Below are 23,884 nucleotides of genomic sequence, written 5' to 3'. Positions count from 1 at the left end.
GGTCATTTATTTTTGTGGAGTTGAGCTGTAGGAGTTGCTTGTATATTTTTGAGATTAGTTGTTTGTCAGTTGCTTCATTTGCTATTATTTTCTCCCATTCTGAAGGCTGTCTTTTCACCTTGCTGATAGTTTCCTTTGATGTGCAGAAGCTTTTAAGGTTAATTAGGTCCCATTTGTTTATTTTTGCTTTTATTTCCGATATTCTGGGAGGTGGGTCATAGGGAATCCTGCTGTGATGTATGTCGGAGAGTGTTTTGCCTATGTTCTCCTCTAGGAGTTTTATAGTTTCTGGTCTTATGTTTAGATCTTTAATCCATTTTGAGTTTATTTTTGTGTATGGTGTTAGAAAGTGTTCTAGTTTCATTCTTTTACAAGTGGTTGACCAGTTTTCCCAGCACCACTTGTTAAAGAGATTGTCTTTAATCCATGGATTGGTTGGATCTCCTTGCAGTCCAAGGGACTCTCTCAGCCATTAAAAAGAATACATTTGAATCAGTTCTAATGAGGTGGATGAAACTGGAGACTATTATACAGAGTGAAGTAAGCCAGAAGGAAAAACATAAATACAGTATACTAACGCATGTATATGGAATTTAGAAAGATGGTAACGATAACCCTGTGTACGAGACAGCAAAAGAGACACTGATGTATAGAACAGTCTTATGGACTCTGTGGGAGAGGGTGGGAAGATTTAGGAGAATGTCATTGAAACATGTGAAATGTCATGTATGAAACGAGATGCCAGTCCAGGTTCAGTGCACGATGCTGGATGCTTGGGGCTGGTGCGCTGGGAAGGCCCAGGGGGATGGTATGGGGAGGTTGGGAGGGAGGAGGGTTCAGGATGGGGAGCATGTGATTTTTTTTTTTTAAAATAAAATTAAAAAAAAAAAAAAGAGTCTTCTCCAACACCACAGTTCAAAAGCATCAATTCTCCGGCGCTCAGCTTTCTTCACAGTCCAACTCTCACATCCATACATGACCACAGGAAAAACCATAACCTTGACTAGACGAACCTTTGCTGGCAAAGTAATGTCTCTGCTTTTCAATATGCTATCTAGGTTGGTCATAACTTTTCTTCCAAGGAGTAAGCATCTTTTAATTTCATGGCTGCAGTCACCATCTGCAGTGATTTTGGAGCCCAGAAAAATAAAGTCTGACACTGTTTCTACTCTTTTCCCATCTATTTCCCATGAAGTGATGGGACCAGATGCCATGATCTTCATTTTCATTAACTGTTTAAAATATCTATTAATTTAAAAGAATGTAGAGAGAATATCTCATGACAAAGACTGAGTATATCTGAAATTAAATATGGATTTTTTAAAATTCTGAATTATCATTTTCTATGATAAATACAAATCTGGGTAGAAAGAAAGAATTCAGAGTATAGTAAGACAATTTTTGATGTAATTTGTTATTCGGTTATTTACATTAGGAGCATTATTCATGCCTCTGGACACGTATGATCTCTATTCTATCAAATTCTGAGGGTCAGATATTAAGTTGCACTACTTCAGTTTTCAGTTAAAACATCTTTTAGTACAGGTCAAATCAATTAGCAGGATCCTGAGAAATTATCAAAAGCTTTTCAGTTTTACTAATGATTAAAATTTAGTTGACTTTTTCCACACAAGTAATAAATTCAAAATGGCAAGACAATGTACATTTTCTGCCTATTCACCCAAAGAAACATAATGTTTATAAATACCGACTATTTTTCATGGATATTCAATTATACTTAATATTTTAATGGCTTATCTCCAGTTCACTAGGGCTAATTTTGTGATATAATATTTTGGAAATTAAACTGCAGTAGGTATCTAAATAATTTAATGATTAAGAATTAATTTAGAATGTGTAAATAGTTGTTTCTTTCAAATAGTGTTTATTAATATTATTCTATAGAGAGACTGTAACTTTCTAACACAGCTTAAGAGTACATTTAACAATTTTCAGGATCAAAATGTAGAAAGATATATAGATAATAAATCAGTATCTCTCATTCCATTATTTGCCATTTATTCATGTTTCAAATTTCATAAAAATACTCTGAGACCATACATTAATAAATAAATGAAGAGAACCCTGAGACTGATTCTGTTAGTTGTTTCTGCACAAACGTATTTTCCCCCAAAATATGAGACAAAAAAAAAAATTCAAATTTTTTCTGTTTACTGTTGCTATAAACCTGAACAAATAAAGGGAAAAGAAAAACTAAAAAGTTAATCTCCAGGCAAAAATAAATGTTTAAATAGGAAAAAATCCAACCTGTATTTTGTTAATTATTATTCAAGTTTTTTTCAATTTATTCAATTATTATTACCATAGTTTTTCTGAATTTTAAAGAAAGAATATATTTAGAATGACATTAGAGTTATACTATTGCATTCCTTTTTAATGCAAATTAGAGATAACTGTATACTGTAACTGATCTTGAAAAGCATTTTTCTTAATTAATAGTAAAAACACACTATTTAAAATGTTGGGGATAAATATGGATTTCCTACAGAATGTATGAGAAACAAAATTTTAAATATATTTTTTATATTTTTACAATCTTATTAAAATAATGTTTCAACTTACAGAAAATACCTTGAAAATGGCTGTCAGATTTTAAATATTCACTCAGTCACTATTCTGTAAATTATCTGGAGAGCTCTGACTAGGTATAAAGACTATGTATTTAAATACTAATTTCTAAAGAGGCTTACAACATTTTTGATGATTTAACCAAATTAAAGAAGGGAACAAAGCAATTGAGTTTAATAAAAGATAACTTTCACTTTTCTCTGTGCTCTTCTGTCTGTCTGATTAAAGATTTTCATAGCTAACCAACCATATAGATAAGGGAAGTGTGCATGACTAATACCAATGTGTAAGGTTATCAGGAATGAAACAAAGCATCAGTAAATAAATTCACTGGGCTGTGGTAAGGCTCATAAACGATAATGTACATGAAAATATGTAGGAAACTGTGAAGCAACATAGATATAAGGTGTTACTATCATTATTATATGCAATGGTCAGAGAAAAAAGTCAGCCGAATCTATTGTAAACAATTCTTAGCAGAGGATGAACAAAATACCCTACTGCTGATTCCCAGGTGTCTTGTATTGGAAACACTGAGCAAAGTGAGCAACCTGAAAAAAATAATTTTGAGAAAACTCACAGTCCAGAATCTCTCTCATTAAAAAGTATGTATATCTTTATTTTGTCACATCTTTATTATATATATGTATATTTTATATTTGTTTATCTTTATAATATCTTTATTTTGCATATCTTTTTAAAATGTTTTATACATATTGATAAAGAGTCCAAGATAGAATATTAGAAATATAGAATTTGGCCCTCGTTTTATTTCTAGTTTATTACATGACTGCAAGAATACTTAATCTTTCAAATCTTGGTTTTTGCAGTAAAAGTGTCTAAAATGCCTATTTCACAAAGCTTGACAAACATTTGAGCAACTACCACTGATCTTGGTATATAATACATTTAAATTAGCATGTTGAAATAGTCTTTAAAAACTTTTTATCTTCTTTACTAGCCTTTTATTAATCAATGTTAAGTTAGTATTTATTCACAAAATTTGCTGGCTTATTATTCCCCATTTGATCACACATGATATTACCATGTACACTTCTATTTCTGAATATTTTCCTGGGTATCTTGATTGGCAGCACTAGAAACACACGGATCTCTACCTGACGTGAAGAGCTGACTCATTGGAAAAGACCCTGATGCTGGGAAAGATTGAAGGCAGGAGAAGGGGACGACAGAGGATGAGATGATTGAATGGCATTAGGGACGCGATGGACATGAGTTTGAGTAAACTCTGGGAGTTGGTGATGGACAGGGAGGCCTGGTGTGCTGTGGTCCATGGGGTCACAGTTGGACATGACTGACCGATTGAACTGAACTGAACTGAACTCTAGTTATCCCTCAATAACCAAACATATTTTCCACATCCCTCTGGTCAGGGTGCTCTCCTGTACCCTGCGACATTTTTTCCAAACTTCACTCCCCCAGACCATTGATTGTGCCACTTCCCAACTCACTTCCAGCAGATAACATTTGGACTACTCAGCAGAATAAATAGAGGCTAATAGTACTTTCTTTTATTTGTACTATTTTTTCCTCCTTCTCCTGACTTAGGTTGCAGTATTTGTCTAATCATTTTCCATGTGCTCTGGTGCATAAATTGTCAAACTATCTTTTAAAATATTAAATTTTTCTTATTGGCAATCCACCATGGGCCTATTTTTAAATATTCAACAAAAAAGCAATAAATGGAAAAATAAAATAAAACATAGGTATAAAATACAAGCCAAAGTTTGTATTAGGTTCCACTAACATAAATTTTGTCAAATTTCTTACATCTCAATTTCTTACATCTGTATCAACAGTCATTAAAAGACAGTTGAATCAGCACCATTTCTTCGACATGAGTTGAATAACACTTATGAATGTATGGCATCTCCCATCTTTTCAGGGATGTTGATATAGCACTGATTATCCTCTTTCCTGCATCATTTTCTTTCTCTATTAGCTTCTTCTCAGTAGCATGTAAACATTCTCATGTTTCTGCCTTAGAGCTACTATTTCATACCTCAGCTCTAGTTTACAGCAAGAGTTTTGAAAAGCAATCTGCAGTAACCATCAAGATGCCCTCTCCTCCATCTCCCTTGGCAGCTCACTGCTATCCAGCTTCCCTCTCAATCGTTATCACTTCACTAGAATTGCTTCTGCCAAGCTCACAAATATCCAGAGTTGACTTCACCACCCACCATGGGACATTTGGCAACATCTGAAGACATTTCAGTTGTCACAACTGAGGAATGCTCCTGGCATCTAGTGGGTAGAGGCCAGGGAAGCTGCTAAACATAGCTACAATACACAAGACAACGACTCTCAAAACAAATTATCCAGCTCAAAATGTGTTGAGGGATATTTCGATTCTTTTGTATCTCATTTCTTCCAGGATCTGACACTGTCAGAGAAATTTGAATTCCAGATCCAGAGTCTTGGGTGGAACATACAATTCATTGAGTTCGGCTCATATCCCTGAGATCCAGACTATAACCAACCTGAAGGAAAAAATATCTGCTCCTTTATTTCCTTTCCATCTTAGAGTTTTCTTCTAATTACTGTTCAGGAGGTAGGTAAACAAAAATGATGAAGTTCAACTGTAATGTCCCAAACCAAATACATATTTCCTCAATTTTGCTATACCCAGCACACTAAAATCATGAAGTTGTCCATGCCAATCCTAAGTCTTTCCCTCTGATTATTTCTCTTTCATCCCTGCAACTCCCAAAGAGGTGCAGTGGTAAAGAATCCACCTGCTAATGCAGGAGACATAGGCATGTGGTTTCAATCCCTGGGTCAGAAAGATCACTTGGAGGAGGAAATGTCAACCCATTCTAGTATTCTTGCCTGAAAAATTCCATGGACAGAGGACCCTGGTGGGCTACAGTCTATAGGGTCACAAAAAAGTAGGACATGACTTAGCGACAGTGTTCCAGCACTCTCCAGATCCTTCATCCCTAATATCTAATTAGGACATTATGCTCGTTTTGTACACATGTGTATGTGTGTCTGTGTGTGTGTGCACACACTCAGTTGCTCAGTCATGTCTGATTCTTTGCAACCCCATGAACTGTATGTAACCCGTGAGGCTCCTCTGTCCATGGCATTTTCCAGGCTTGAATACTGGAGTGAATTGCCATTTCCTACTCCAGGGGATCTTCCCGATCCAGGGATTGAACCCTCATCTCTTGCGTCTCTGGCATTGGCAGGCAGATTCTATACCATCGTGTCACTTGGAAGCTTATACATACTTGCCATAGCTCAAATCCATTCATTTTCTCTTCACCCCTATCCCCAACATCAGTGTCAACAGGAAAGGCAAAGAATCTGGCCTTAAAAATGGGCAGAAACTGTTAGGGGAGGAAACACTGACTGGAACCGCCCACCCTGGCCAGGCACCATAGTAACCGTTTGCATGAGTTGTTTCACAACTTCCTTAGCAGGAGGTCCTGCTAAGGAACATGGAACTAATAAGCAATCCCCAACTGGAAGAGTTCAGGAAGGGTCAAAAGGAGACATCACATGTCTGACCACCTCCCAGAATCCTTCTCTCTGGCGTCCATCTTGGCTGAACAAGGCAGGCACCACCAGGAAGGACGCTGAGTCAGAATGATTGGCCAAAGACAACCCGGAAACTAATCCCGTCACCATAAAACCAGAGACCACGAGTCACGTGGCAGAGCAGTTCTCCTGGGTTCCCTTACCTTCCTGCTCTCCACCCAGGTGCCCTTTCCCAATAAAATCTCTTGTTTCCTCAGCACATGTGTCTCATCAGACAATTCATTTCTGAATGTTAGACAGGATCCCAGTTTTGGGCCCTGGAAGGGGTCCCCCTTCTTGCAACAAAACCACAAGAATCTGGAGTAAACAACCCAAAGGAGCAGTAGATGATTTAGAATTTATCCCAGCGCTGATGGTGGCAACCATGGCTTCCAGTATCTCAAGGCTGTGGTGCTTGAGCTGTCCAGACTCACTGAGACTCTTCCCGTGATGGGAATTATCATTCATCATTATTTTGCTGTTGTACTATTATTAAAGAAGCCTGCATCCTCATTTTTCTGGCAGCCTTTTCCCAGAACATTCTTAAGACACCATTCAGAGTTGTCTTCGTAAAATACAAAATCTAACCAAATCATCTCTCTATATTAAAACCATTCAGTGGTTCCTAATTCCCCTTTGGATAGCAATGTCTTTACTATGGTTGTATGGTTTTATGATCCAGCACCTGACTAATTCTCTGTTTTATCTTTAACTACTTTTACTCCTCCACAAGCAACACATTACACTATACCTTTCCAGTCAGACTTTTATTTTCTCTAACTCTCCACACTCCCTTTTACCATAATCTTTTGTATGAGATGCTCTATCTGTAATAGTCTTCCTTTTCCCAGGCAAAAATCATACTCAACTTACAGCCGTTTGACAATATAACTTCAACAGGCCATACTTGAACTCCTAAATCGAGATTCCTTTCCCTTTTATGTTCTCACAGAACACACTCTACTTCTCCATATTACTTTGCAGTATGTACATTGTATGTGCGTATTTACTTATGTTTATTCCTTCTCCCCTTCCCTCTAGAGAGAGAAACTCTCTGACAGCAGAAATCCAATATGTCACATTCGTTGCTTTATTTCCTGTCCCTAGTTTACTGACTGGTATGTGATGGGTGCCGATAACAACGTAACATGATGCTAATGCAGGAATGGTATTCTGTTCTACCACTGCTACTTACTTGCCGGCAGTTTATCTTCTCTCGTGTGGTACTCTGGTCCTTGTGATCAGCATGGGTTACAAAAGAACAGCACTGCTCTTCCCTGGGAATACTTTCCCCATGTTTACCCGGTGCAAAAGGAGGAAGGTATGGGGGTGACAAGACTATGCTACGTTCTTTCCATTTCTCACTTAACGGAGCCATGCTTCCTTTTAGAGAAATGCAGAAACACCTCACTTCCTGGCACAAATACCTAAGTCCATGTTGGGACTACATGCTCTTCCTTCTACTTCTAGTGTGTCCCATGCCCCTGCCTTTTATTAATCTTTGCTTCAAACAATTTCTTCTGAAAATATTCTAGTTATAGGCCTATCCCATATTCTTCATATAAATTATTTATGTAAATGAGACACCAGTCCTTAGGCTGAACCAGGACCACTGATAGACTGTATTAAATTTCATTCTTGCTCATATTTTTCAATCATTATAAATTGGAAGAATAAGAAATGTGTCCTCAGTTGAATAAAATTTAAGATGTATATGAGGAGGTATAAGCAAAAACATTGTTATATCAGATGTGTATTAAATGTCCATTTCCATTTACCAGAATCCCTTTCATTGATAAATGCAAGCAAAGAATATAAGTTCTTGACTGAAACACAAAAAATGTAACAGAAATCTTACATTTTACAAAGTCTGTAAAAATTTTAACAAAAATAAATGGCAGTACTGTATACCTGATTAATAAAAACTATATATACTTTTGATAATCCAAAATATCACACACATGACATCTACTCCAAAATATTTCATAATTCTATATTTTAAAGTGAGAGTTAAAAAGCCAAGCTGAGAAACAAAAATTGTAATCATTATCCATGAGGTAACAATATTTATTCATTATACAGAGAACTTTGACTTTTGTTATATAAAAACATTTCATAGACTATACGTTTTCAAGAAATAAATAATAGTTTTAAACTGCTTATCCCATTCACAAATAGTAGAGGGAAAATATTTCCATAAATTATATAAATTCTTTGTGTATCTTTACCCATAGTGGCATATCAAATTATGAGATACTAGTAAATATTTCAGAGAAGGCAAAGGCACCCCACTCCAGTACTCTTGCCTGGAAAATCCCATGGACTGAGGAGCCTGGTGGGCTACAGTCCATGGGGTCGCGAAGCGTCCGACACGACTAAGCGACTTCACTTTCACTTTTCACTTTCATGCATTGGAGAAGGAAATGGCAACCCACTCCAATGTTCTTGCCTGGAGAATCCCAGGGACGGTGGAGCCTGGTGGGTTGCCGCCTATGGGGTTGCACAGAGTCGGACATGACTGAAGCAACTTAGTAGCAGCAGCAGCAGCAGTAAATTATTTATCAAGGAAAATAAAATGACTGCATTGAAGAAAGACACCTGAATGTTCATACTGTAACCAAATTGATTCCCATACTGTAGCAATCTCATATGATCTATCCACTTAAAGTGTTAACAGGATTGCCATTCATTACCTACTTCTATTCCTCTGTGTCTAAATTTCACATTATTTTATTATTCTGGGATGCATTAAACAATTGTATTCATAGTTTTGGCTCATATGTACAAAAGCTAAGAAATTTTGAGTCAGAAACAGATTTACAGTAACTATTTCTTCTTTCCATTTTATGTACCATTTCTGGTTTCTCTTTACAGCTGAACTTCCCTAATTCCATGCTCTCCTAACAGCAGAAGAACATATTTCTGATATGTTTCAGTGAAGAAAGAGACTAGAACACTGATTTATTAAGAATGTCTTTTTGTTTATAAACTAAAGCCAGGCCAGTAATTTTTTTTTCTTTATTTCTCTTTCTCAGTCCCCCTCCTTATCCCTCACCTTCTCTCTCACTTTTCAGTGTGGGGAATTTGTTTTCCAATTACATCACAAGTACATATTTCTAACTATTGATATACTCATTCTTGCATACACCAGTAGTTGAATCAAGCCCTATTGTTTATTTGTGAAATGTTGGCCTTTAGTTTTTCTACTACATAAATGATCATCTATGGCCCTTTGGACTGTACCTCCAAAACTTTAGATAGCTGAATATATTCTCCTAGTTGCTAAGTTGCTTCAGTCGTGTCCGACTCTGTGTGACCCCATAGAAGGCAGCCCACCAGGCTCCCCCATCCCTGGGATTCTCCAGGCAAGAACACTGGAGTGGGTTGCCATTTCCTTCTCCAATGCATGAAAGTGAAAAGTGAAAGTGAAGTCACTCAGTCATGTCTGACTCTTAGCGACCCCATGGACTGCAGCTTACCAGGCTCCTCCATCCATGCAATTTTCCAGGCAAGAGTACTGGAGTGGGTGCCATTGCCTTCTCCGTGAGCTCTATGCTGCTGCTGCTGCTGCTAAGTCGCTTCAGTCGTGTCCGACTCTGTGCGCCCCCATAGATGGCAGCCTACCAGGTTCCTCCGTCCCTGGGATTTTACAGGCAAGAACACTGGAGTGGGTTGCCACTTCCTTCTCCAATGCATGAAAGGGAAAAGTGAAAGTGAAGTCACTCAGTCATGTCTGACTCTTAGCGACCCCATGGACTGCAGCCTACCAGGCTCCTCCGTCCACGGGAGTTTCCAGGCAAGAGTACTGGAGTGTATTGCCATTGCCTTCTCCAGATTCTCCTAGTTAGCAGATGTCTATATGAAATCTACCAGACAGAACCATATTCTGTAAACCAAGTTATCACACTGGGAGTTGCTATCTTCTTTATTCAAATTTCTCTCTCTCTAGTATTTAACAATGTTTTTTGTTTTGTTTTTAATTTGATTGCACCAGGTCTTAGTTGTGGGATGCAGAAACTTTACTTGGGGCATGCAGGATCTAGCTCCCTGACAAGGGATTAACCCACCCCGTACCCCCACATTGGGAGTATAGAGTCTTAGCCACCAGATTACCAAGGAAGTCCCACTAATATTCTTTTACTTATTTTGAAGTTTCAATTCAAGATACCAGTTATGAGTTTTACAAAGTTTCATATAGCTGAAGTGTTTTCCCCACTACATAATTAGATCTTTGTCCTTAATCCATTCCCATAAATAACTGCTTGCTCCAGTACCTATGTATTTGGAAGAACTCAAAAGTCACTTTGTATGGTTCCCCCTCAATATTTGCATTTTCACTAACATAGACCACTCTGACCATAGGAAGTTATACTTCCTACCTCACATCATTCTCCATCCCGATCCCCTTACCACATTTAATTTCCCTTGTTGTTTTTGTTACTTCTGAAAGCATATTGCTTGTTTTAGTTCAGTTCAGTTGCTTATTTGTGACCAACTCTTTGCGACCCCATGAATCGCAGCACACCAGGCCTCCCTGTCCATCACCATCACCCAGAGTTCACTCAGACTCACGTTCATCGAGTCAGTGATGCCATCCAGCCATCTCATCCTCTGTCATCCCCTTCTCCTCCTGCCCCCAATCCCTCCCAGCATCAGAGTCTTTTCCAATGAGTCAACACTTTGCATGAGGTGGCCAAAGTACTGGAGTTTCAGCTTCAGCATCAAGTCCTTTCAATGAACACCCAGGACTGATCTCCTTTAGGATGGACTAGTTGGATCTCCTTGCAGTCCAAGGGACTCTCAAGAGTTTTCTCCAACACCACAGTTCAAAAGCATCAATTCTTGAGCCCTCAGCTTTCTTCACAGTCCAAGTCTCACATCCATACATGACTAATGGAAAAACCATAGCCTTGACTAAACGGACCTTTGTTGGCAAAGTAATACCTCTGCTTTTCAATATGCTGTCTAGGTTGGTCATAACTTTCCTTCCAAGGAACAAGCGTCTTCCAACTTCATGGCTTCAATCACCATCTGCAGTGATTTTGGAGCCCCCCAAAAATAAAGTCTGACACTGTTTCCACTGTTTCCCCATCTATTTCCCATGAAGTAATGGGACCAGATGCCATGATCTTCATTTTCTGAATGTTGAGCTTTAAGCCAACTTTTTCACTCTCCTTTTTCACTTTCATCAAGAGGCTTTTTAGTTCCTCTTCACTTTCTGCCATAAGGGTGGTGTCATCTGCATATCTGAGGTTATTGATATTTCTCCTGGAAATCTGGATTCCAGCTTGTGCTTCCTCCAGCCCAGCGTTTCTCATGATGTACTCTGCATAGAAGTTAAATAATCAGGGTGACAATATACAGCCTTGATGTACTTGTTTCCCTACTTGGAACCAGTCTGTTGTTCCATGTCCAGTTGCAACTGTTGCTTCCTGACCTGCATATAAATTTCTCAAGAGGCAGATCAGGTGGTCAGGTATTCCCATCTCTTTCAGAATTTTCCACAGTTTATTTTGATCCATACAGTCAAAGACTTTGGCATAGTCGATAAAGCAGAAATAGATGTTTTTCTGGAACTCTCTTGCTTTTTCCATGATCAGCGGATGTTGGCAATTTGATCTCTGCTTCCTCTGCCTTTCTAAAACCAGGTTGAACATCTGAAAGTTCACGGTTCACGTACTGCTGAAGCCTGGCTTGGAGAAATTTGAGCATTACTTTTCTAGTGTGTGAGATGCTTGCTTACTTTCCCCTTATTTATTGTCTTTCTTTTAGAATGTAAACATTTTAGGGTAAGGATTTTTTCTATTCTTCTCTGTGTCTCCTGAACCCAAAACAGCAACCTACTATATGGTAGGTAATGAACGCGTTCTAAATAAACTGTCATAAATGCCCTCTGAGATAGACGTTATTCTCTTATTTTACAGCATGGTTAGGGGCAGAGCCAGGATTAGAGAGTCTGTTGCCCATGGACTATATGACAGGTGTTACACTGGTCCCTTCCAGCCACCTCACAAAATACTGTCAAAGGATTTTGTAATTATCAGGAGTTTACTCCCATCAGTAATATTAAAGAGATAAGGACTTACTCCTAACCTCTATGACAGCCCATTAGATAGCATGCATAATAAATACAGCCTTTCTTAGACTCACTACTGTACTAAACATTTTTCATATTCTTGTCATTAAAGAAAAACAGAATGTGCTCTGGACTTGATTAACTCATTAATCTTCACAAAACCTAGGCAAGCTTAGTAAAATTAATTATCCTTGTTTTACACCGAAATAACTGACACCTACAGAGATTATTAGGTATGTTCAAGGTCATATATGGTAAATTTGTGGCAAGAAATCATAGAGATCAGTTCCTCTTTTATTTTAGCAGTTCCCACATCTTTATTAGAGAAGCCTTCAGTCTGTATATGAGTATCTGATTTAAACTAATAATGATTTCTTTCATTGCTAAAGAAACCATTTACACAATTATTAAAAACCAAAATATTATCTTAGTTCACACTATCTATGCATTTGATTAGTACCTTAAAAGACGAATGGAGTGAAAGCTGATATTTTCTAAACTCTCTTCCATTCCTATGCTTTCAGATTTACTCTGAGTCATGAAGCTAGTTGAATGCTTTCTTTATTTTTCTTAGTATAATTTCAGTAAAATAATAGAAAAATATTGATGTGAATTGTTAGGAAAACTCGGTTATATTACTGAAGCAGTCGAGTATGGAGTTTTTAATCACACAGTCCTAGGTCAATATTCCTCCTCTGTCAAGTTTTAGTTTCATATCTGTGGGTTAATATTTTAAATCTCCTAAGCTTAGTTTCTTCATCTGATAAATCTCAATAATCACAGTACCTATCAGATAATCTTTTTGAATATTAATGGCATAGTGTATTTTCAGGACTTGGCACTTAGAAAGTTCTCAGTGATGATACTGTAAATGACATTTTTACTATATCATTATTACTATTATTACAAAAAGTAAGGACCTGTGATTATTTGACATAGATGGAATAGAAATTTACATTTTAGATATTTGCAAAAAAAATTTTGCAAAGTAATCACATAGTATAAATATCCCCAGAGAAAGTATTCAGCTTCCTGGTGGGCAAGCTGTTTTCAATTACTTTATATCAAGTGTGGACATTCATTTGCTTTCAATTGTATGGCTTTGTATAAAACTTGTATCTCTTAATACAGCCAGGCAGGGCATGACTACTAGTCATGATATTCATACATACTTTAAATAGTCACAGTTATGTCAAAGTATTAAGTCCATTTTTATTATTTTTTTTTTTTCTAATTTTAAATGCACTTTCAGCTATTTTGAACTCCTAAGGTTTGCACTTTGGGTGTCAAACTTGACCTTAAAATCGTGTGGTTGCTAACCAGAAACTAACTCAAGCCAAATTTGGGATAAGGATCTAGGAAAATCTCAGGTGCCTCAACAGTAGGAGGGTGTATGAAATTTCACAGAAACTGAAGCTCTGTCAGGCAGCTGCTCTCATATCACATGAAATCTCCTTCTTGCTTCTGTGCAAATGTTTATGGATTTCATTCACCTTTGTGAATCCAGGTTCCTCAGCAAACTGTATAAGCACCCCGCCCCACCCCCACCCACCCCCCGCCCCTGCCACCCACCCAGCCAAAGCCCTCCTTTATATTTTTCAGATAGCTTTCTGTGGCCAGGTCATCTGATCTGGCCTGATCTTACCACAGTCTTTCAGTCCCAGTACTTAACATTATGTGATTGATTCATGCTTGGAGATACTTTCAAATTTCTTGGAGACGTAATCTGATTGAGCCAGAAATTCTCAGTTATTCTCCCCTGATGTGATTATCTGTGTCCAGGACACAGTATCATCTCTAAAATGAGTGGTATAAGCAGGGAGGAAATGATGGCATCTCCACTAATGGTTTGTAAAATAATGACTGCGAAAATGACTTTTCTTACAGGACTATTGTTTACTCTATCATGAATGTCTGGCTTTCTAGTTTTCTGCAGTTCTGAAAAACATCACATGCTAGCTTAATATCAAGACAAAATCTATGCTTTCTATGCACCATATCCTATAAATACATACTAGCCATTTCTATCAAATTTCATATAATACACTCTGCATGGATCATGCAGCAACAGGAATTTAAAAGATGCTGTTAATAATCCAAGTTATTCAGTAGGAACTGGATAAAATTAATTAACCTCCAATTAAAATAAATAAATTTATATTCAAAAAAAAGAAAAAATAGAAATAAATGGTTTGTAAGTCAGACACTTTTTAAATGAATGGGTCACTTTAATGTTAATAACTGAAAAAGCCATAGGTTGTTCAAATGATTGATGAAAAGTCAATTGCCTCAAAATGAGAATGATCCTATGTAGTGTATGGTTGCAGTGGGTTGAATTGTGTCCATCCAAAAGATACGTCCAAGTCTCAACCCTCATACCTGCAAATGGGACTTATTTGGAAATAAGATTTTTGCAGATATCATGAGGGATCTCCAAATAAAATTATACTAAATTTAGGGTGGGCCCTAATCCAATGAATAGTGCCCTTACAAGAGAAAGATGAGGGGAATTTGAGGCACATTAGAGGAAAAGGCCACATAAAGATTGAGGCAGAGATTACAGTTATGTAGCCTCGAGCAAAGAAATGTCAGGAGCCACCAGAAGCTGGTAAAAGCAAAAGACGCCCTGCTAGAGCCTTCAGAGGAGCATGGCCATGCTGGTGCCTTGATTTCAGACTTCTCTGGTGGTTCAGATGGTGAAGAGTCTGCCTGCAATGCAGGAGACCTGGGTTTAATCCCTGGGTCTGGAAGATGCCCTGGAGAAGAGAATGGCTATCCACTCCCACTCCAGTATTCTTGCCTGGAGAATTTCATGTACAGAGGAGCCTGGTGGGCTCTCTCTCTCTCTCTCTCTCTTTCTCTCTCTCTCTGTGTATGTATGTATGTATATATATATATATATATATATATATATATATAAGAATTCACCTTATTTTCCAGGATCGAAAGATGAACTGTAGTTACTGTACTGGATAACATTAAGTTTTCAGAGAGAATATGAAGAGAGTAGGGTATATCCAGTGTTCTTGCCTGGAGAATCACAGGGATGGTGGAGCCTGGTGGGCTGCCATCTATGGGGTTGCACAGAGTTGGACACGACCGAAGCGACTTAGCAGCAGCAGCAGCAGCAGGGTATATTTAAAGACTTTATGATTTTATAAAAAAAAAATGTAATACTGTATTTCATGCATTTCTAAAGCAAGATCAGAAAAGTTTCTAACTTTCATTAAATAACTAACTTGCAATTGTAAGTCAGATCTACTTTCCAAAAGAAAAAATTATCTTTTGTGTTAACATCTTTCAGATTAAATATTACCCAGATTTCCTACTTTTATTCATATTTTAATGAGAAGTATCATCCTCCAAGTAAATTCTCTTATATTCATTATTTAAAATCTCTTCATCCAAGAAGAAAACAATTTTATAAAATGTGAGTAATTAAAAGAGAAAAGAGAGACATGAAATTCTAAATCTAGTATAGTTAAAACTAAGTCTTTCAGATCTTTAAAAAAAAATCTCCTGAGAATACAAAAATAGAAAAATAATTCAGTTTTGGAAAGATAACCAATAACCATAAGAATAAGAGAGGAAAAAAAAATAATATAAAGAAAATTCACTGACGAATAAGTAGGAAGGTCTGTGGACCTCCTGTCCATAGACAAATAGTTGTATATCAGATATAGAGCATTTGCATAAAAACTGAGATAATTCTACAAAAATTCATGAGGATTTCAAATTTTAATCTTGGAGCTAGAATGCATACGCTAATGGATAAACATTAAAGTAGAATTAACAACATTCCTCAGGAATTTAATATGACCTGAATTACCTTTCTTCCTCCTTATTTCATGTTATAATTGCTCACATAACACCCAAAACAGCCATCAGAATAAACAGTGGCTCAGATCCTCAGTCTACAAAGTAGTCTAGATTGACAATTGGAAGAAATTAAATTGTTTTGAGCTGGATAGTACATAAATAAACCTAAATAAAGTTCACATTATTCCAATTCCAAGATGTCAAAAAACTTATTTTTAGACACTTTTATTTATTAATAATTGTATCCTACCTCATGGAGAAGGCAATGGCACCCCACTTCAGTACTCTTGCCTGGAAAATCCCGTGGACGGAGGAGCCTGGTGCAGGCTGCAGTCCATGGAGTCGCTGAGGGTCGGATACGACTGAGCGATTTCACTTTCACTTTTCACTTTCATGCACTGGAGAAGGAAATGGCAACCCACTCCAGTGTTCTTGCCTGGAGAATCCCAGGGACGGCGGAGCCTGGTGGGCTGCCCTCTATGGGGTTGCACAGAGTTGGACAAGACTGAAGCGACTTAGCAGCAGCAGCAGCAGCAGCATCCTACCTCAATATAAGCTAACTTTTATCATCCTCTCAGTTTCTCATGTCTTCTACTACTTTCCATTTTCACTAGGCTCAGCTTAATTTGTGTAACTTTCAAGATCAGATATCCTTATTCTTAAAACTCTAAATATATATTTCAAATTTAATACAGGTTAATCATTGAAATGGACTTTTCTGGTGACTCAGTGGTAAAGAATCTTCCTGCAGTGTAGGAGACCTGGGTTCAATTCCTGGGTTGGGAAAATCCCCTGGAGAAGGAAATGGCAACCCACTCCAGTACCCTTGCCTGGGAAATCCCATGGACAGAGGAGCCTGACGGGCTGCAAGAGTCAGACATGACTTCACAACTAAAGAAGAGCAACAGCAACATCCAATCATTAAGATAAATAAAATTAGGATGAAATCAGGAGTGTGCTCTCTGCTTCTCCTTCATCTAGAGATATGTTTTTGAGAGACTCTGATGCTCTCAGCCTCTCATTCAATCTACTGAGTTTATAGATTTCAAGAACTATTCAAGGATACAGAAGACAAGTGAGAAAACCTGATGGCACTGATAAACCAAGGTGGACTTAATGACAACTGTTCAAGTCAAAAATATATTTGCTAGATACCATTATGAATTACTGTCAATTCTATTAAAATCAGTGCCACAATATGAGCTTTCTGCTAATAGTATATAGACATTTTATGTCTAAGTACTGAGAATTCTGTAACTAGATAATTCTAAGCATAATTTATTGGATGATATTTCAGGGAAAAAAAAAGAAAAATAGCATTGATTTTTTTTTTCCCCAAATAAATGCTTCAGCTTCACTGCCCTTAACCGATGTCAAAGGTTAGATTAACTAGTTTTCAATAATTGCAGTAAAAATTACACGGCCTTTGAATTTGCATAAAGGGTATTGATGAAATGTCTTGGACTAATTTACCTTTTCACCTCTGAAGAACCCATCATCCATCTCCTCCATCAGAGTGATGACCTCAAACAGCCAAAATATGATCCAAGGAAGAAAAAGTTTTGAAAATACAGGATCTTATCTCCTTCACAAATTCACTAGTGACAACTGACATTGTAAAAGGTACTAAAGGTAAATGATAGCCTCACAAGTGCTAAAAACAGGATCATCAATATTCATCCAATGAAAAAGGGTGAGTCCCATAGTTGGAAAGCTTAATTTCATGTAATAATTTCATTATCGTTTTTTCAGAGGAACATATAGCAAATGTTGATTTGGGGAAATTCATGTATAGAAAACAATTTAGTGAATGGCCTTTGACAACTATTTACTTTTTATGGAATTGATATGGCAGTTGAAAATAAAAACAGAAAAATTTGACTCCTACCATTTTAATAAATAGAATATTAATTTAATAAATTAAGTATTGATAAAATATTTAATTAAAATTTTCATTAAAAAAATTTTCTCCCAAACCCTGTGTATTTTCGATGACTTATACATAGTTGTAACATAATTCTTTGTAAAAGTGTTTATAATTGATTATATAGTTTTTCAAGCTCAATTAACTATATCATTATTTGCATAGCTATTTCTTAATGGCTGGACATTTATGACAACTTTTTGATAAGTCTGACTTTTTCGTTTCCTAAAATTCCCTATCCACTAGCTTTATATCCTAGAAAAAAATACTAATTTTAATGTTTTCCTATTAAAATCATGATTAACAGAGAAAATACTTTATCTGAACATCTGTAACCAGATACACTGCTTCATGATGTACTTTATAAAAACTTTTAAATATCCTTCTTTATTAAATTGCACATTTTTCTCCTCACAAAAGTAGACATTGTCAATACTTAGCTATGGTTAAACAAGCACAGTCTTTTATTTCACGTGAACCAAACTGTGTTTCAAACATTGAAGGCATGCCTAAACAATACATATTTGGCAAAATTTCATTAGGATTTAAGTCTTTGGATGCAATATATAAAGGTCACAGTATGGATCTTTTTATTTCATGCAGTTTTTTTTTCTTCTGCCTGTATTTCTTTTATTTTCTCCTTTAGTAAACATCTGCTAAGTCTCTAACATGCATCAAGCATTGGGTAAAACATAGTATTGTTTTACTATGTATTCTTTTCTCTATGTGTGGTTAAATACATGTTTATTTCTAACTTATTTTAGAATCGCTCAAGCTCTGATTTTTAATGCTCTTCTATCCAATCATTTGTCTTTTCTCCTTCCCTTCTCGTCATTCATCTGATATCCATTGTTATTTATTCACTTTTAATTCAAAGATGTTTTTAGTATTTGTATCTATTAATTTTATAGTTCCCTTTCTGTAAGGATACCCTCCCCTTTTTTATACATATGTCAATACTATAAGGAATACAGTATTGCTATTTGTTCCAATAGTATAAAGAAGGAAAGAGATAACATTAATTTTCACTAAAGTAAAAGCAAACCTAAAGTTGATACATGATTCTTGTCCAAGTAAATAAGCATAATTTGAAGTGTAAAATACTATTACAAAATTACTTATATAGCTAATTATTACAATTTAAATTGCTTAATAGATTAAATTTTAAATTGATAATTACAATTGAATATTAATTTACTGACAATGACCTTTTTGGGTTTTCCTAGTGGCTCAGATGGTAAAGAATCCATCTGCAATTTGGCAGGCCTGGGTTTGATCCCTGGGTTGGGAAGATCCTTTGGAGGAGAGGGCATGGCAACCCACTCCAGTATTCTTACCTGGAGAATCCCCATGGACAGAGGGGCCTGGTGGGCTACATTCCATGGGGTCGCAAAGAATCAGACATGACTGAGTGACTAAGCACACATAATGACTTTACCTTTTTATTAAGCACTATATTGTTCAAAATCAAGTAAACAGAATTTCCTTAGAAGTCCATGGTGATCCCTACACCCTGCTTACATTATAGCACTGAATTTAAGCTAAATCAGAACATCACCACTGAAGCAAATGTTTGTGAGTTTCAAAATTTCAAGCCCTGAAAAACTCAGGACACAAAGCTAATGCCTTGAAAAATGAAAGAAGCCCAGGTCATCTATACTTTAGAAAAGATAACATTTAACAAGTTAGAGGAAAGTAGAGGAAGTGAGGGAGGGGATAAAGGACAGAGACTGGTAAGGAAAAAACAACTAACTAGAAATGATCACATGGCCAGGAGAGAGGGCCCCAGCTCTACCCCATCTTGCATATCAGTTGCCTTTGCAACAGTCTCAGCAAAACAACATTGCTTCGACATCTCAGATGCCTCTGAGTGTGCACATTCTGTCATTAGAGGGGCAGAGAGTCATTCTGGCTGGCTTATGGTTGCTGTGTGGTGCGGACTTCCTAGTTTGCTAATCAATGTCTGCTTATACGGGCCCTGAGACTTTTCCAAGCTCCATTTGAATTATTCTGGACTAGCCTTCTCAGGATATACATAATCCTTTTAAGAGTATTCTTGCTTGGAGAATCCGCATGGACAGAGGGGTCTGGTGGGCTATAGTCCATGGGGTCGCAAAGACTTGGACACAACTGAGCAAATAAGCACACACACAGGGCCCTGGATACTGGGGAGTGCAGGAGGGCTATGTGCCCCGTAGAACAGAGTGAACCAGCCTTTCCTGGAGCCAGGGCAGAGATGGAACAAGGGCACTGTTATGTTAGTACAGAAGTGTAGGTGGTATAAGAAAGAAAAAAAAAAAAAAGTGTTTTGTTTTTTGTGGTTTTTTTTTAGACTTTAGGGGATTTGCATCAAATTCTCTGATTTTTTCCGTTATCTTATCTATCTCTCACGCCTTTCCACATGCTTATCTAGAAGCACACTGACAGAATGGTCAAAATCAATGTTACTTTTTCTCCTCCCAATACTTCAAGGTCTCAACACAAGGATAATATGAAAAATATCACAAATTATGATGTTAGATTCCACAGGGCTAGATTTCTGACACTTATATCAACCAAGTGACAAGGATTTGAATTCAGCACAGTGCTTCTTTTCAAGAGTGCTAGATATGATCACATTTTGCACCAATTAACATCTTTCAAGAAGTCAAATACTTACTAAATAATCACTAACTCATATGCAAACCCTCTCTGACAAAGACATAAAAATGATTTCAACATTAGGTCACTATTACATTATCATTGTGAAAATCTTGAACAATTTGAATCTTTATATTAAAAAAAAGTATACATAGAAACTAGAATACATTTTATTCCACAAGTTTACTCAATAATAAAATAATTATGTAATAACAGAGATTAACATATTTCTGTACCCAAATCCTCAGAGATTTCTCTCTGTCTCTCACAAACACATAAATAGCCATTCATCCATTTCAAAAAAGTAATCTTATTATGTGCCAAGAACTAGCTGAACCACTGGGGATACTCTGAACAACTGAAACAAAATTCCTACTGCTATGCTACTACATAGTTTTAAGTAGATAACTGCTCATGAAGGTTTGTATATGACTATATTAAACAAGCAACAAATTCTGAGAATGGCAATGCAGGGAGATATTTATGTTTAAATCAATAAATAATTATACCTGTGCTTATACTTAATGATTGGAGAAGGCAATGGCACCCCACTCCAGCACTCTTGCCTGGAAAATCCCATGGATGGAGGAGCCTGGTGGGCTGCAGTCCATGGGGTCGCTGAGTCGGACACGACTGAGCGACTTCACTTTCACTCTTCACTTTCATGCCTTGGAGAAGGAAATGGCAACCCACTCCAGTGTTCTTGCCTGGAGAATCCCAAGGGCAGGAGAGCCTGGTGGGCTTCCGTCTATGGGGTCACACAGAGTCGGACACGACTGAAGTGACTTAGCAGCAGCAGCATACTTAATGATACAATTTAAGAATTTAAGAATAGGTGGCAGCTTATTCAAAAGGCAGAGATGAACATTTCCCTTGTATAGTAAAGTAATGCCTCATTTTCTCTTTTCACCTTGATCATTATTTAAACTTCGAATTTTCCCTGACTCCATGTATTTATACCATAACTTGTGTGCACGCACACACACACATTGGGTCATAGACTCCTGACCTTTTTTCCCATCAGGTGTACTTTGTGTAGGACCCCTATCCTTCCCTTTATGTACCCTCCTCCATATACTCATTTGAATACTTTGGAATCATCTACTCATTCTGAGTTCTGGCGACCTAGTTGCTGGCCTGTTTAAAGTCATGGGTCACCGAGCTATAGAGGGCTTCCATTAGCTAGCATTAGCACTATGGGGGTGGGAAGGGGCAAGACCTCTGCATCCCCAGCTTTGTGATATGAGGGGCAGAGGAGGAGAAAAAAAAAAGATAACAGGATAGGAAAGTGAACATAAATGAATGAGAACAGTTCAGTGAGCCTCAGTGCCTATATAATCCATGCTAAGGACCAAAATGGATAAATGTAAGTTTATCTTCAGAGCTATTCACATACACGATTTTGAACACCAGGTAAGTGTTCTATGCTTAAATCTGCTCCCACACCTGTTTGACGGGATCTAAAATTCCTTCAGGGCAGGGATCACAGGTACCAATGCCCATGGGGCCAGACAGGAAATGTAAACAAGAGCACCAGGCTAGGATTAAGGCAAGAGCAAGTGGTGTTTATCCTGGGAAGTAGAGATTACATGACTCAGTAAAGGATGCAGCTGCTTCTCAGTCCTTCCTGGTCGTTCTCTTTCAAATAGTGGGGGCCCAGTGACTTAGCAGCAGCAGCAGAGTTGCCAAACCTCATTTTTTTAAGAACACTGCGAGAGGACCTAATACTGTTTGGGCAGGCACAACACCTAGGTTTTTCCCAGACAGCAGTGACATCCGAAGAAGTCAGGGGTGGTAAAGGTTAGTTTCTCATCCACTGCCGGGGACCAGCCCCGGCTGATCCAGGGTATTCGAAGCGGGGATGGCGTCGGCGACCTATTTATTTAAATATTTTATCAAAGATATAAAGAGTAATAGGATGAGGATAGCTCAGTAGGAAAATTCAGTGGAGAAAAGAGGCTGAGTAGCTTGGTTTACGTGGGAGACCAATAAAATTTCAAGACAAGAAGTTTGCACCACTTACGTAGGCCGCAGGCGTCCTTCTGTTCTCCCGAAGGAGAGGAGACACTGAGGCCTCCCTGGTCGGATCTTAGAAGCCCAGGCATAATTAGCAAGCATGGCGGGTTCCGCGCTCCAGATGGAGACTCAGCCAGAATTTGGGAGAGAGAGCGACATGGGGAGACCAAGTTTTGGTGAACAAGGCCCGCACTTTATTTTCCAAAGTAGTTTTTATACCTTAAGTTGTGCATAGAGGATAATGGGGGAAGGGGTGGAGTCATGCAAGGACAGCAGCTCCTGGTCCTAATTGAAGCCAGGCTTTCAAACTTATCATATGCAAAAGTTCAGGTGAATTACATCATCTTCTGGCCAGGAGGCCTGTTAACATTTTAAGAAACTTATCTTTCTCTAAAGGTGATTATTCCAAAGTCAGGCACCAGCCTCCAAAAAAGCATTGGACAAAGCTGCATTCCTATAGGGCAAAGGTGAGGTGGGCTCAATCAAGAAAAGAATTAACTCAAGGGTCCAAGGTTACAAACATTGAGGCTACTACTTACATTTCTATACACCCATTATATCAATCAATACACTGCCAAGGACACAGTAGGTAAGGAGTATGGAGACTTAGCAGCAAACATTGGCCCAATAAGTGAAAAACCCTTCACCAATACAATTTCTAATCAATCTTTTAACTAATCAAAGGAATCTGTGTTTAGACAGTTTAGAACATCTCCTGCCTCTCACAGTTGGGAGGCTCTGAGCAATCACATGTGGCCAGAAAAACCTATTCAGGCAGGCTAGAGGATTTCCAAAGGAGTTTGTAGGTTAAACACTGTCACACCCAGGAATTATTAACTGGAGCTGTAAGCTAACTCTTTTTTCAGAGAGAGGTAGTGGGGGACAGCCCCCCGTAAAGTCAGAGGTGTAGGTGAAAGCACAAAGCAGAAAGTAGGCAGACTCTGGTTTTGGGGGTAGATGCTCAAGAATTTCCAGGGAGACTCCTGAGGCTTGATCCCGCCTTTGCGTATGCCAAGCCTCCTTCCTCATGACCTTTGCCATGGGCGGAGCTCGCTCCCTGCAATCCACAGACTCCCTACAAGTTGTAAAAAGAAAACACCTTTTAGACCAAAATATGCCACACACAGACTTTGAGACAAACTGAGTGGCACGCGAAGAAAGGAAAGATGAACACACCGTGTAACTTTCCAGAAGTCTCACTCTGGCCTTTTAAGTAGCAATGTGTTTTAGTCTGAATGTAAATGGTTACCAGCCCGTCTGTGTGAGATGTATTTAAA

At 37.8% G+C, this 23,884-nt stretch overlaps 1 long non-coding RNA gene across 6 annotated transcripts in view; it reads right to left on the bottom strand.

Moving 5' to 3' along the window:
- Positions 1–22,868, bottom strand: part of LOC147370016 (uncharacterized) — a 149,441-nt gene extending 126,573 nt beyond the window's left edge. For 2 of the 6 annotated variants that reach the window (XR_015168628.1, XR_015168626.1), the window contains exon 1: positions 22,615–22,753. This is a non-coding gene — a long non-coding RNA (uncharacterized LOC147370016). Of the gene's footprint in view, positions 1–22,614 lie in introns of all 6 variants that reach the window. The other 4 variants (XR_015168627.1, XR_015168625.1, XR_015168630.1 and 1 more) reach the window with 3 other exon arrangements.
- Between the last annotated feature and the right edge of the window lie 1,016 nt (positions 22,869–23,884).

The sequence above is a fragment of the Bos grunniens genome, chromosome 7, assembly GCF_055505025.1.
Source record: "Bos grunniens cultivar Pamir isolate PY7600 chromosome 7, Bosgru_T2T1.0, whole genome shotgun sequence".
Taxonomy (NCBI): domain Eukaryota; kingdom Metazoa; phylum Chordata; class Mammalia; order Artiodactyla; family Bovidae; genus Bos; species Bos grunniens.
Note: the sequence above shows the minus strand (reverse complement) of the source record. Positions and strands in the feature narration are given on the sequence as shown.